This window comes from Crocodylus siamensis, chromosome 1 (assembly GCF_052110815.1).
Source record: "Crocodylus siamensis isolate JL-2025a chromosome 1, ASM5211081v1, whole genome shotgun sequence".
Classification (NCBI taxonomy): Eukaryota; Metazoa; Chordata; order Crocodylia; family Crocodylidae; genus Crocodylus; species Crocodylus siamensis.
The window spans coordinates 240,372,455-240,387,537 of NC_143395.1; the positions used below are offsets into that span (position 1 = coordinate 240,372,455).

At 40.6% G+C, this 15,083-nt stretch overlaps 1 long non-coding RNA gene across 1 annotated transcript in view; it reads right to left on the reverse strand.

Moving 5' to 3' along the window:
* Nucleotides 1–378: 378 nt before the first annotated feature.
* LOC149874312 (uncharacterized) overlaps nucleotides 379–15,083 on the reverse strand; it is a 144,465-nt gene continuing 129,760 nt past the window's right edge. The window contains exons 2-3 of the long non-coding RNA XR_016440048.1: nucleotides 2,078–2,132; nucleotides 379–410 (exon numbers count right to left, since the gene is read on the reverse strand). This is a non-coding gene — a long non-coding RNA (uncharacterized LOC149874312). The remainder of the gene's footprint in view (nucleotides 411–2,077; nucleotides 2,133–15,083) is intronic.

The window sequence follows — 15,083 nt, forward strand, 5'->3', positions numbered from 1 at the left end:
GAAGCTATATTCACTCTCTGGTTGTTGGGGGCATTGGCCAAGGCCAGAAGGTGAGGGGTGCTCCCTTATGCCTCCAAACACACCAGAGATTGCCAAGGCCATTGAGCACAGCCAAGTAGGGGCCATTCCTGATTGGCAGTCAGGCACAAGTCCCCAGTGCCCTGCTGTCACCATGGACCTTCCCCTGTGCCCAGCCTTAGACTTCAGAGAGAACCCTAGAGTGGGTCACCATGACATGAGCCCATGCTACCACCAGCCCGGCTACTGCATGTATCAATTGCTCACATTTGTCATTCTTCTGGTAGATGCACATCTTGTAAGAATCTACTTACTCATTGCAAAATCTTTCCTTAACTAATATTTTTGAAGATAAGCTTTCTTCTTATATGGTGTCCTTTGTGTCTTCTTTTCTGTGGATATAGGGATGCAGTTGTATTTTATGACTGGCTAACAATCAGTCTTTATTTACATTATAATTCCCCCACATTAAATTTCCTTTGGGAATACAAACGATTGGACATAATAAAGCAGGAAGGAAAATGTCCCAAAGAGAAGAGGTAGATAAGAGAATAAGTGTTAAATGTAGTTAAATGTATTTAATTATCCTGGGTCAATGATCATGAATGACAGAAAGATAGGAGACAAACTAAACCATCAGGCAGAAGATTTTTATAGAAGTGTTCACGGATTACTGTGGTACAGAAATAACTCTAACAAAGTGAAGTGAGTATTATATGGGCCTTACTGCATTCTGATTATATTGTATGGTTCATAGATTTAGGTTCTAACAATGAGTGATTTCATTCATTGCAAGATGCAAATAAGATTTTGCTAGGGACAATTCTTACATGCTGAAAAAAAGGAAGTGATGAATTTGAAATCAAGAGAACTGGAAGATGTAAGTAAAAATGCAAAAGCAAATGTGATTTGGACATGTCAAAAAATACACAAAAACAATATGTTCCACAGAACATTGAAAGAAAGAGTCTGAATAGAAGAGGGAAAGATGATGACTGACAGGGATGGTACTTGGGAAAAAATGACAACTGAAAGATGGTGGAAGTGATGAATAGATCTAGTATATTGTCAGATGCAGCACAATGTTGGAAATAATGATGATGATAATGATGATGAATGAAAATATATCTAGGCTGTATTTTGTCCACTAAATCCAGACAGATGGAATCAACAGATTGACTATATTTTACAGCATAAAATCTGCTGATTCAAGGTTAAAAATAGTAAGGAGGCTAGTATTTCATTTGTGTCTTTAAGAAACACATTAATTGATTTCATCTTTAAAATGCTTCTTTCTTTGCGGACAAATAAATTGATAGTGCCTCACTTCTGGCCAATAACTGCTAAAAGGTAACAAAGACAAAGGATTAGAATATTTTTGCAAACCTTTTTAAAATCTACTTCAGAAAGAGAATTGTAATGAGATCATGTGAAACAGGTAAAATGCAAAAGGTATGAGAGAAAGATGCCACTGTAGTACAATAAAAGCTGCAGACAGCTCATCCTGAAGCATGTAATTAAAAGAGATTGAGAATAAAAAGCAAAAATCGAAATTGGACTGGAAGGAAATTGCTATGAGGAACCCCAGAGTACAGAACTTGGCTACAGAATAGATCTTATTCCACCTTTTTTAATATGCATGAAAAAATGTAAGGGGTTGACCCAAGTCTCACTGAAGGAAAATGGCTATAGGAGATCTCTATGGTGTAGAATTTGGATGGTGCCTTTCAAACTGGCTGTATTTCAACTATGAACAGGGATTAAATAAATAAATAAATAATGATTTACAGAAAGGACAGGGGGAAATCTCAACCAAGAACCTCAAAATACCCTATGATGAAGTTTCTTCCGTTTATTAAATGAAGTAGTAAGACAGCAGTTTTTCTAATTTTTAGAACCTTGCTAGAAGACTAGAAAGAACCTTCAAATGCACAGCTTTTACTATTCACCTGGTTAAACTAAAAACATTGTAAAATAATATGTTGCTGTTACATAGCTAGGATTTCACTCTGCTTTACAGAAAAAAAATTACTACAGAAAAATTATAATAGTAGCATACCTCAATCAGTTGATCTATTTTTTTTTAACAAGGAGTTAAGTAGCATCATTCCCAGCTGAGAGATAGGTGGAAGAAAAGAGATGTAAATGTACTTCCCTAATATCATTCAGTAAGCCAAAGGTAGACCTATATCTGCTAAGATTCAATTCAGTTCTTTGTCTCCCAGTCCAGTAGGCTTTCCCCTAAAGAAAAGTAGAGGTTTCTGTTTACACAGTATTTCAAAGTAGTACATGTGGTCAATGAAAGACAGAAAAAGACCTCTCCAATCCTGAATACACCATTTTTCAAGGTACCGCTGCAAATGGTAAGACAGTTTCACAAAGCTCTGTCCCCGCTGCAGATGGTAAGACAGTTTCACAATTCAGACTTAATACAACATAATCACAAAGTCAAAAGTGGTAAAAACACTCCCACAATAAAAAAAATGTGGCAAATTTTAGTAATACCAGCAGTACAGAATAATGATAATGCTGCTAAAATGCCATACTATGCAAGCAAAACTTAATTCCTAAACACATAAACTTTCATAAATACTTGTCATATGTGTTTCACCCAAACAGCTCAAGAAGAAGAAAAAGAAGAATTATTTTGAGACAAGAACTGTTTTTTCCAGTAAATGGGAAATCCCATGCAACCTGTACTGTGAACCTAGTTATATTTGCACATCTGCCTGTTTCTGTGACACTGAGAATGATCAGCAGATGTGAAACAGTCAACTCAGATATATATGTTACTCCACAAGGGTGAAGATATTTCTGTTCATTAACCAAGAAGGTGGAGGCTTTGTTTCAGGCTAGTTAAAGAACACATTTCATGTCCATTTTGAAACCCTATTTTCAATGGCTTTTTAAAAAGAATAGACATCTAATATACTTTACTACTATACTTTAGCCCCAGAGTGCTAATGACCAGTAAACATGATCATTGCTTTTTGCTTAAGTAGAGAAGTTGAAATCCAATTAAACTGCTGTACAAAATAATTACCCCAACTTCTTGTGAGACATGCAGGAATTTCTTCATTTTACTAACAGAGAAACTGAAATGAACCTATAGTGACATTCCATCCCACTGTTCAGTAGAATAAATAGCATGCCAGTTTGTATCATTTATAAGTCATCCTGTTATCTTTCTGAGTGGCTGCCACGCTCTCTGCATGAATCTTCAATGAGCTTCCCACAGTGATGCCTAAGCCTGGTTCCTCAGAGAACCCTACTGATTAGGAGACCTTTGCCCAATAAAAAGTTTGAAAATACGATTCAACGTGCAATGGAATACATTTGTCAAAGTGAAACTTAATCTAACATCTTGCTGTCTTGCCCCCACTGTGTACAAATCTAGCTGGGATTTCTCATAATCCTCTTCAAGGACTTGTACATTTACTAGGGATTACTGACATGGATATGCTGTTTGACAGCCAACTGTGGCATTGTAATGACATCTGAGACTAGATTTAATGTGTATTTGGTGGTAAAAATGGATGAATAATACTGAATTATTAATTTGATGAATTCTGTAATAGTATTTTAAATAAATGATTTAAACTTTTTTTTTACATTCTTCAGGCTTAAATAACTGGATGAGTCTAGTGGATCACAAAGAGCAAAACTGGTATTACAAAAACAGATTGAGTTTGAAAAGAAACTGAAAAAACTGATAAGCTTGGATAGGAATCAAAGAAAAACAAGCTGTGCTATATCCTGATTTGACTTCAGGGAATTAATACTGAACCCTTTCCTGAGATTTCAACTCAAATGGATAGAACCATATATGTGTGAACTAAGTGGGCTCTGCTTAGTCAGCACAAAGAGTTCAAGAAAAGAATAACTCTCTTGCCTTGTAACATTAACCAATTTATTTTATCTCCTATTAAAATTCCCTTGTTATTAAAGTTCAAATGAATGGCATGCCATTTCTTGTGAATGTTTGATTATTAACAACAAGCAAGGCAAACCAATTCCCAGCTTAAGACAAACAGGATTTGATATTATTGACTATCAGTATATTTTGAGTGATGTATAAGGCTGCTGCTACTTTTTCATTAGGAACTAGTTATCAGTGACCATATCCCATAGAGATACCAGTACTAGAATGCTGGAGCATTTCATACTTTTAAATTGAGAGGCTGATACATGCAGTTTTCACATAATCCTAGCAACATGCAGTGCACGTGCAGCTAAGAACAACCCGGGTGATATCACATGTCCTATGACTAAAAGGTGAGTTGGAAGGAGATATTCATGAAGTGTTTTGACTCATGCCAAGTAAGAACCAGAACAATAAAATATGAATCAGAGATATTAAAATTATGATGGTTGGCTCTGGATTTAGGACCCAGAGGCCCTGTTCAGGGGAAAGGGGGTGGACCCCCCCTCAAACCGTCCACGACCTTTCCATTCGATAATTGGAAAATTTATTGATATACAGTGATAACAGAAAAAAAACAATACAAACAATCAAGGAATTCTATATATCTACCAAATCGTAGGGCTGTCATCAGAGTCAAAGTACATCTGGCCATGATGCAGGCTCCACTTTAAAGCTCTCTCTCTTTGGTGTCTACAGTCTGGAGGTGGGATGCCGAGGCTCACAGTCCCCTCCAGTGGGGTGTATGAGACAGGCTGCCAGTATGCCCACTCTCCATGGTCTCAGGGACCCTTCCCAGGGGACAAGGACAGGAATGGGGATAGATAAGACAAAAGGAGGGACAGGAATGGACAGGGAGGGATGCTTGGTTACTCTCAAGTGTCTGCTCTTGTATTCTCCTTCCCTCTTGATGTCTCCTGATGACTCTTCATCCATAGCTACCACTGGTTGGTTGTCTCTCCATGGTCACACGTCCACATAGCCTTCCGGGCCTTCTCCTAATTTGGTCTGTTTCCCACAAACCAGGACTAAGGTTCCCCTGATCTGAGGCCTTGTAGATGATGCTTCTTAACTCATGTTATGCGCAGTATGGTACATACTTCCTCAGTTCCCAGCCTTGTTGGCCTTGTGTTAGACAGTATGGTATATGCACCTTCATTTCTCAGGTTGTGTCCATCCTTGTTGTGTTAGACAGTCTGTCTGCTTTCAAGGCTATGTGTGTGAGAGCCAAGCTTCCTAGAAATTAATTAACCCCTGTTGCCCATCTTGAACCCTTATAATGCATATATCTATACCTACAAGCCAATTCCCAAAAACAGACCTTTAAATATCATTTCAAAACCAAGAATGACTTTCGATGATATAATCTAAGTAGGAATAATTCTGTCCAAAATTGGACAGAGTTTGGAAGGACTGAAACTGGAAGTTTTGATCATGCTCAATTGTGACTACCAAGGAATGGATGTCTAGAGGGCACTTAATTTCATCATAAATTTTCATACAAGATCTTTCTCTTGAGCAAGTCCATGACTTCCCTTCCTTGATTTTCCCATTGAAAATTAAAGATAAAACACTGAACTGTCCAATGAGTCCATTGTGAGAGTAAATGGATAGTGAACATGAATTATTTTCCCTTGTGGGGATTACTCCATCTTGGAAGTTTATATGAAAAGGTGCAGCAATGCATGTTGCCTATGATTCCAGATTTGCAGGAAGTGAGGAAAGAGTATTTAGCAAACCCAGACAACTAACTACATTACATTAAAAAAAACAAAAACAAAAAACAAAAAAACAAACAAAACCAAAGGACATGAGAGCAGAATATTTTCTACTATTTCTATTTTAGGTAATAAGGCAATTAATTTCTAGTGGGCATTAAGAGAACTAAAACCTTAAAGATTTCTAGTTATGTTTTTAAAAAATGCATACTACAGTACTTTCCAATTACTGCAGTATTAAAGGCAAGGAAGGATTTGATGCCAGATTTGTACCTTTCTATATAAATATTAAAGGGCGTATGTGTGTGTGTGTGTGTGTCTTCACATGTACACACACACAACAACTTTATTACATGAACATTATTTCTGCTCATGTTCCAATTTATTAGTGCAAATTTTTAAACACAAGGTTTATGGACAAGGAGGTTTGCACATATTATTCCTCTTGAAAGACTTCAGATTTGTAATACTTGATAATAGCAGCTCTAGTAATTACCATAGCATTGTACATTGTAGCAGGATCTGGATCTTAGTTATCTTCACCCATTTCTCCCAACAAATACCCTAACCTCACACTATGTAGTCACTTTCACTCCATGAATACAGCTACATAGCTATTCTGCTCTTTTTTGCATATACATTACTATATATTTCTTAATTAAACACTTGTGCAGTTTATCTACTTTTGACATTCTCATTTTCTGACCTTGGAGTATTCATATTCATTACCTTAGCAGTACATCAATATAGGGTTTTCATTATTATAAAATATATAGTTGTGTGTAAGCACATTCATTTTGTTAACACTTTAATACTGCCATTGATTTTTATATGAAAATAGCTTATCTTGCCTGTAATTCTTGCTCAGAGGGGAGATAGTAAAAGACAGTGGGTGCATCTACACATGCACTTTAATGCACAGTAGACTATTTTACTGCGCATTAAAGAGGTGCATAAAACCTGTGCTATTATGCTAATGTGCGGTAAAATAAGCATCACTTAAAAGGCATGTGCTTGTGCTAGTGCACATCAGGGCAGCCTAATACACATTAATTTAGTACCTGCATGGGCCGGGCTTGAGCTTTAGTTCAAGCACCCCTACCACCATTTTTAATAGGAGAGACACTGATACAAGAGGTGCAGGAGGATGCTGGAGTGTGGTTATTGCCACACTTCAGCAAATTTGATTAATCGAGTCTGCTCCAACACACTGGAATTTCAGCACATTGGAGCAGCCTCCTGACTCATTAATATGCACCCTTGTGTTGCTGGTACTAAATTTAATGAACATTAGGAAAAGTACATTATTGACTGTATAGACATGCCCAGTATATAGCCCATGTGGTTTGGTTCTTAAAAGTTAAGGGACTTTACCTAACCTTATTTCTATGTCTAATACCTTCCGCTTAGACAATGACATTGACTTGTATCAGCCCTACTTATTATACTTGGTGCATAGTTATGTAAGCACAATGATGATATATTTCCAGACTTTTTTCTGTCTCTGCTAACATACACAAAGAGAATACAAAGAATGTGCATAATTACCTACGGAGGGCATGAACAAAACTTATCGGTCCACTTTCTGAAATATGAACAACTTTTCCAGCCCCAAATAATCTGTAGTGCAATACTATAAATATGCATCATGTGACTGATTAGCATTGTTCTTCCTCCATCTTGAGTCTCTGCTATTTTTGTTTTCATCAATGGGAGCTGTGGGTACTCAGCTCCTCTAAATAGCAAGATTTGATGAGTATGGTTCCTAATAGATAATTTGTGTTAGACTTCTCTTTTTCTTGCCAAAGTTGGAGCTTACATAAATATACAATTCTTCAAAAAGATATAAGGCTTCCTCCTCCCCTTAGCAATGATTATATGAGAGTTAAAGAGAAAAAGAGAGAGAGACACACAGGGAAGTTATTGGATACATTTCCCACGTGGCAAGTTCTGTAAATGAAGAAAAGAAATGAGGGAGTGCCATGGCTCCACCTCTGGGCTAAGCTTTGCTGTGAAACTGAAACAGGAGGTGAAACAGGCTGCTTGCCCTTCGAGGACCAGATGTGCTCCCCCCACCAAGGAAGAAATGTTCTTCATTGATTCTAACTATGACCTATGGTTAACAGGCATCATTTAGCTCATTGTTCTTGTAGAACAGTTGTTGTAACTGCTAAATTAAAGCCAAAAGAACCAAACTATTATTTTTTGAATCAGGTTTTTAACCACAGCTACTTCCAATGCTTGCAACTCATTCTCTAGTCTTCCTTTTCCTAACTTTTAAATAAACACTCACACAAGGATCATTGAAAAGAGAATCCTTTAAAAAATCACTTAATTAAGACTATTCAGGTATTCATGAAGTACTGAAATATGGATAATGACTTGAACATGTCACTAAAATGATCATCTGTTCCCAATTAATATTGATGCATTGCAGTTGTGTGGGCTTTTAATGATCACATTACTAGGAAATTATTGCTGCTCATATAATTTGTCCTTATAATCATGTATTTATCATAGATACAAAAGACAAGTTCCCCAAGAGGCCTATTAAAACCCTTATTCTGCTGATTCTTAATTGGTAGAGAAGACAAGTCTTTACAGTTTTGTTTGAAGGAACAACTGGGTTTTCATCAATACAAAAGTATCTCTTTTTAATTACAATATATACATGGTTTATAGGCACAGAATATTACAACAAACCTTGCAAAAAGAGCTATATGTAATATGGATGAAGGAATAAAGGATTGTTTCTTAGATATCAGGCCTGAATTCTTTTCACAGGTTGTGCTGAATACTAGAAGGAAAAGTGAAGGCTCAAAAATGCTAATAATAATTCTCCAGTCAAGGTTTGGGAACAATCCTAAATAGGGTTATTTGCCAAATAATTGCTTACAAGACTGAGAGCTGCAGGAACTGCCCCCCAAAACAGTTGTCTCCAATTACATAGATTTCAAGTTCACTGGATTTTACAGGCTCAGAAGTTAAATGAGGGCTTCACAGTTAATCAGTAAATCTCAATTTGCAAAATGAGCTCTCTGGTCCAACTTAATAGCTTACTGCTCCATAAAAAAATGGCTCCCGAATGTTGTATCTCCTATCTATTTCTATCCATAAATTAAGCAATTTACATGGCCACTGGATATCATTTTTTTTATGACTAAAATTTCTGAGTCCTAAAATTAGATCCTGTTGTCTGTAATTTAGGATCATATCTGCCATACCACTGTTCCCTGTGGCTGCAAAAACACATCAGACCTGAAGCCTGCTGCATGCATTGATATGATTCCTGCAGTCCAAATTTTGGCAAAGCCATTGATCTGAATGGGTAATTTGCCTTTATAAGCTCAGGATTATACAGAGATCTGAAGTAACAGAATTTGGAGAATCATTTGTGCAGTCCTGAATCTGTTCACTCCCCTCCTTTTAGTGAGAAAACTATCTCATGGAAGTGACTGTAGATCCAATTATGTTTCTAGTCAAACAGGTATAAATCTGCAATAGCTCCACTACTTTTAAATGAAAAGGAGAGTAGAATCTGGTCTGATATTCCTCTTCATGATTCTTTCCCCTTTAACAGGTAGTTTATCTAATTTCATCTCTGCCAGAGGAGATGATTATTTTTTAATACAGTTTGAGAACTGAATAGAGCCATTGTTGGATTAGAGATACATATACAGGAGTGGAGAAAATGAATGCTCTCTGATTTCTGCTCCTTAAAAGTCCTTCTTACACATCATGGAGGGTTCATACAACAGCCACAGGACATAGAAAGAACCAAAGGACTGTTCTTGCCATTTCTTCTGTACATAAGTTTCACAGCAGGTACTCAGGTATAACATTTGCTAGAAATTGGCCCCATATGAATAAGCAATGACAACCAGATTGTGGTCCTGCTTCTTATGTCATGTGTGACAATTTAGCTAGTCATTCTATTTCCTCCATGTTATTGCCTAGGCAATACCACATAATGAAACTATATTTACCTCACTCTTCAAGGTCTCTCAAGAAATATCCAACATTCCCTTAACCCTCATAAATGCTGTTTTGGGGACTGGCTATGTATTTTCTGCCTTGGGTTCTGCACTTTTATTATCACAAATCTTGTGGGTTTTTTTAATATAGGTCTAGTTTATTATAAAAATACTTTTTTATTATTATGCTTTTCATTGGGGATATCTCTCATGTTTGCCTCTGATTGTGTGTCTATGTTCTCCTAAGGGACCTAAATGTGCTTCCTTATAGACATGCTTCTGCTTTCATAGCCTGAGACTCTTCTATATTGTTCTGTTTCTGTTTAGGATTAACTATTAAGTCAGCATGGATTCGCCAAAGGCAAGTCATGCCTGACAAACCTGATTGCCTTCTATGATAAGCTGACTGGCTCTGTGGGTGTGGGGAGATGAGTGGATGTGGTATACTTTGACTTTAGCAAGGCTTTTGATCTCCTACAACATTCATGCAAGCAAGCTAAGGAAGTACAGGTTGGACTGTAAAGTGAATAGAAAACTGGCTGGAGCATCGGGCTCAGACAGTAGTAGTCAATGGCTCAATGTCTAATTGGCAGCCTGTATCAAGTAGAGTGCCCCAGGGGTCAGTCCTGGGGCCAGCTTTGTTTAATATCATCATCCAGTGACCTGGAAGATGGGATGCAGTGGACACTCAACAAGTTTGCAGATGACACCAAGCTGAAGGGAGTAGTAGATTCAGAGAAACCATGAAAAGTTGGAGGACTGGACCAAAATAAATTTCATGAGTTTCAATAAGGACAAGTGCAAAGTCCTGCACTTAGGACAGAACAATCCCACGTACCAGTACAGGCTGGGGGCTGACTGGCTAAGCAGCAACTCTGTAGAAAAGGACCTGGGTGTTATAGTGGAAAAAGAAGCTGAATATGAACCAACAGTGTGCCTTTGTGACCAAGAAGGCCTACAACATACTTGGCTGCATTAGTAGGAGTGTTCTCAGCAGATGAAGGGAAGTGATTATTCCCCTGTATTCACTGGTGAGGATACATCTGGAGTACTGTGTCCAGTTTGGGGCCCCCCACTACAGAAAGGGTGTGGAAAAAATTGAGACAGTCGAGTAGAGGGTAACAAAAAATGGTTAGGGGGCTACGGCACATGACTTATGAGGAGATGCCGAGGGAAATGGTCTTATTTAGCTTGAAGAAGAGAAGACGGATAGGGGATTTAATAGCAGCCTTCAACTACTTGAAGAGGGTTTGAAAGAGGATGGAGCTAAACTGCTCTCAGCGGTGGCAGAAGACAAAATAAGAACCAATGGTCTCAAGTTGCAGCAAGGGAAGTTTGACATTAGGAAAAACGTTCTCACTAGGATAGTAGTAAACCATTGGAACAGGTTACTCAGAGGGGTTGTGGTCTCTCCATCCTTGGAGGTTTCTAAGACTTGCTAGACAAAGCCTTGGTTGGGATGATCTAGTTGAGGATGGTCCTGCTTTGGGAAGGGGGTTGGACTAGATGACAACCTGAGGTCCCTTCCAACCCTAATTTTCTATAATTCTATAAACTATCTGCCATATTCATATTTTCACACATAGAAAAAGCATTGGGCATTACCATAATTGTATGATTCACTACTAAAATAAATATGTAAAGCAAGTCAAGTTTGTCTCTTTTTACAAGAAGTATAATTAATATTTCATATCAAGCACTATTAAATTTTGGTCCTGGGAGTCAAAGGGCAATGTTTCTTCATTCCTAAGGGCACAATTCAATCCCTTAAAGTGTAGCAGCTCCTTAATATGAAATGCTGCAGTTTGCATTCTAATCAGAGATCAGAGCAACACTGGACCACAGCTGAATCAAGTGGGGTAGCTGACAACTGATTCCTAGGAAAAAGCTAATCTCCTCAATGATTACTTGACATCAGTTTTTTACCTCTCTCACTGCTTCAGGTCCAGCCCCACTCCACCCCCCCCCCACTCATTGTCTGGCTCTACTCTACCCCCACGCCCTCCCACTGCTTCAGGTCCAATCCCATTCCACCCCCCCATGTTGGGTCCAACCCTTACCCCCTCTCCCCACACTGCTTTGGGTACAGCCCTGCTCCACCCCCACCCCACCACTGCTCCTTGTCTGGCCCCACTCTACTCCAACCCCTTTCCCGCTGCTTTGGGTCCAGCCCTATTCCCCCCCTCCCCATGTCATAGAATCATAGAAGTAGGGTCGGAAGGGACCTTATAGATCTTCAAGTCTGACCCCCTGCCAGGGCAGGAGAAAAAAAAACTGGGCTCACATGATCCTAGCTAGGTAGGCATCAAGCCTCCTCTTAAAGACCCCCAGAGTAGGAGCCAGCACCACTTCCCTTGGAAGTTGGTTCCAGATCCTAGCCGCCCTAACTGTGAAGTAGTTCTTATGGATGTCTAATCTAAACCTACTCTCCAACAACTTGTGGCCGCTTTTCCTTGTTATGCCAGGGGGCGCTAGGGGAAACAAGGTCTCTCCCAAACCCTTCTGGTCCCCCCTAATGAGTTTATAGACTGTCACCAGGTCCCCCCTTAGCCTTCTCTTGTGAAGACTGACCAGGTTCAGGTCCCGCAGTCTCTCATTGTAGGGTCTGCCCTGTTGTCCCCGGATCATTTGGGTGGCCCTCCTCTGGACCCTCTCAATGTTGTCCACATCCCTCCTGAAGTGGGGCGCACAGAACTGGACACAGTACTCCAGCTGTGGCCTGACCAGTGTTGCATAGAGGGGGAGGATCACCTCCTTGGCCCTGCTAGAGATGCACCTATGGATGCACAACAAGGTCCAGTTAGCCCTGCTAACTGTGACCTCACATTGTCAGCCCATGTTCATCTTGGAGTCAATAATGACTCCAAGTTCCCTTTCTGCCTGCATGCTCTCAAGAAGGGAGTTTCCCATCTTATAAGTGTGCTGCTGGTTACTACTGCCCAAGTGCAGCACCCTGAACTTGTCAGTGTTGAAGCGCATCCTGTTTTTGCTAGCCTACCCCTGTAACCTATCCAAGTCTTGCTGCAGTCTTTCCCTCCCTACTAGCGTGCTCATCTCACCCCAAATTTTGGTATCATCAGTGAATTTAAACAGGGTGCTTTTCACCCCATTGTCCAAATCACTGATAAAGAAATTGAACAGCACCCAAGGACCAAGGCCTGGGGGACTCTGCTGCCCACTTCTCCCCAGGTTGAATATGACCCATCCACCACCACCCTCTGAGTGCAACCCTTCAGCCAATCTGCAATCCGTCTGACTGTGTAGGCATCAATGCCACAGTCAACCAATTTCTTAATGAGGATGGGGTAGGAGATGGTGTCAAAGGCCTTGCTGAAGTCCAGAGAGACTACATCCACGGCAATACCTGCATCCAAGGCTTTTGTGACCTGATCATAAAAGACAATCAGGTTGGTCTGACATGACCTGCCCCTAATGAAACTGTGCTGGTTGCCCTTGAGCATCATCTCTGAGGCCAGCCCATCACAGATGTGCTCCATGATGATCTTCTCAAAGAGTTTCCCTAGGATTGAGGTAAGACTGCCGGGCCTATAGTTGCCTGGGTCCTCCCTCTTCCCTTTTTTAAAGATGGGGACCACGTTGGCTACTTTTCAATCATCTGGCACCTGGCCCAAGCACCACAAGTGCTCATAAAGCCATGCCAAGGGACCTGCAATAACCCCAGCTAGCTGCCTCAACACCCTGGGGTGGAGAGCATCTGGACCCACTGATTTGAACACGTCCAGCCCCTCCAGAAGCTCTCTAACCCAGTCCTCCCCAACCTGAGGACTGGAGGCATTCCTCCTCATGTCCAGCCCCACTCCCCTTCCACCCCCCACTTCAGTCTGGTCTTGCTCCTCCCCCACCCTCCAGCCTCTTCAGGTGCTCTCCCCTCCTGTGTTAGATCCAGCCTGCTACACCCCACCCCCCTGCTGCTTCGGGTCTGACCCTGCTCCACTCTCAACCCCCCCCCCCACTTCAGTCCAGCCTCACTCTCTCCCCCCTGCTGGTCCTGGTCTGCCTGGCCTGCGTCCACCAGCTTCCCTGCTCCTTTCCCTCCCTCCCTGCCCGCCACCTTCCCCCCCGGTGTCTGTTCTGGGTGGTCGTCTGGGCTGGACAGGGGGTGCACTGCCACCATGATCTCCCCCCTTCACCCTCAGGCAGGGAGGCAGAGGGGGAATCCCCCTGCTCGGGCAGCTGAGGCATGTTCCCAGCCACCAAACTTCCACAGCAGCGGCACAAACTTGGGGGTGTGCAGCTCAAGCCATGCAGCCAATTGCTGCCTGCTCTCTCAGTGGTGCATGCACAGTTGGCCAGAAGTGTTACAGACCTACAGACAGACACACAGTCAGACAGACTAAGCTTTTTATTATATTAGAATATATATTTCACACTGCTAAAAGGAAAAGAATGTAGAGGGTTAAAAGTCAGGAAAGAAGAGCAACTACAGATACTGTTGCCCTTTCAGCCCCTATAGTACTTAACTAGGATGTTGAATGACCAGAGATCAGTCACCCTTTGGACTGAAATAGACCAGAATCCACAACTCTTACCTTCATAAAACATGCCCTAACCATCATTCTGTATTCTGAGGTTGTTTGTTTTTACCTTCCTGTTGACACTTCTCTGTTTTGCCTATATACAGTAGATAAGCATTCATTGATGAAAGGTCTGAACTCTTGTTTTGCTGTGTTTTAGCCACCAGGCTACTGAGTCATGTTTATTTTCTTTCTCAGTTATTGAATTATGCAATGTGGAACAAGGTCCAAGAGGAAATCTTGAAAGGACATCAGTTCAGAATGCCCTTCAGTCTGCTGATTATGGCAGTCATATGAGAGGTAAAAGATTTTGATTCAGTTCTCTATATTGAATCAGGCCTAGAGTAGGTCTTTCCCCATGCACCCCTCCCAACCTCTTAGGATGGTGTCCTAACCAAACAATAAGGTCTCTCTTATACCTCCTGTTGGGCATTCTCAACTTGATATAAAACACTGAAATCTTCAGGGAGTTACAGCAAAACACTGTGGCATCATGGCAAGCTCTTTAGCTTCATATCAAGGACACTTTCATAGGGGATGAAATACTAGGCATCAGGGGAAAGATTAAGATCACCCATGGCATCAAGATTAAGGGACTCTCATGGGAGATATTGGTTAGATCTCCTCACATAAAGGGGATTAAAACTTGAGGAAGCGCTTTAACCACAGAGACCAACTTTACTTACAGGAAGTTTTATTGAATCTAGTCCCAAAATTATTCCTGCCTGCCAAAACTAGTCAATGAAGTTAGGTACAATTCACAACAATGTGCAATATTTATACCACATTTTTGTAAATATATATGTTTGGGATCAGGTAGACAGTCTAAAGGCTTCAGCCCAGTCCCTTCAAAGAGCACTTTCCCTACATAATTGATCGGTATAGAAATTTCTATCTATGAGCCACTTTCAGTAAT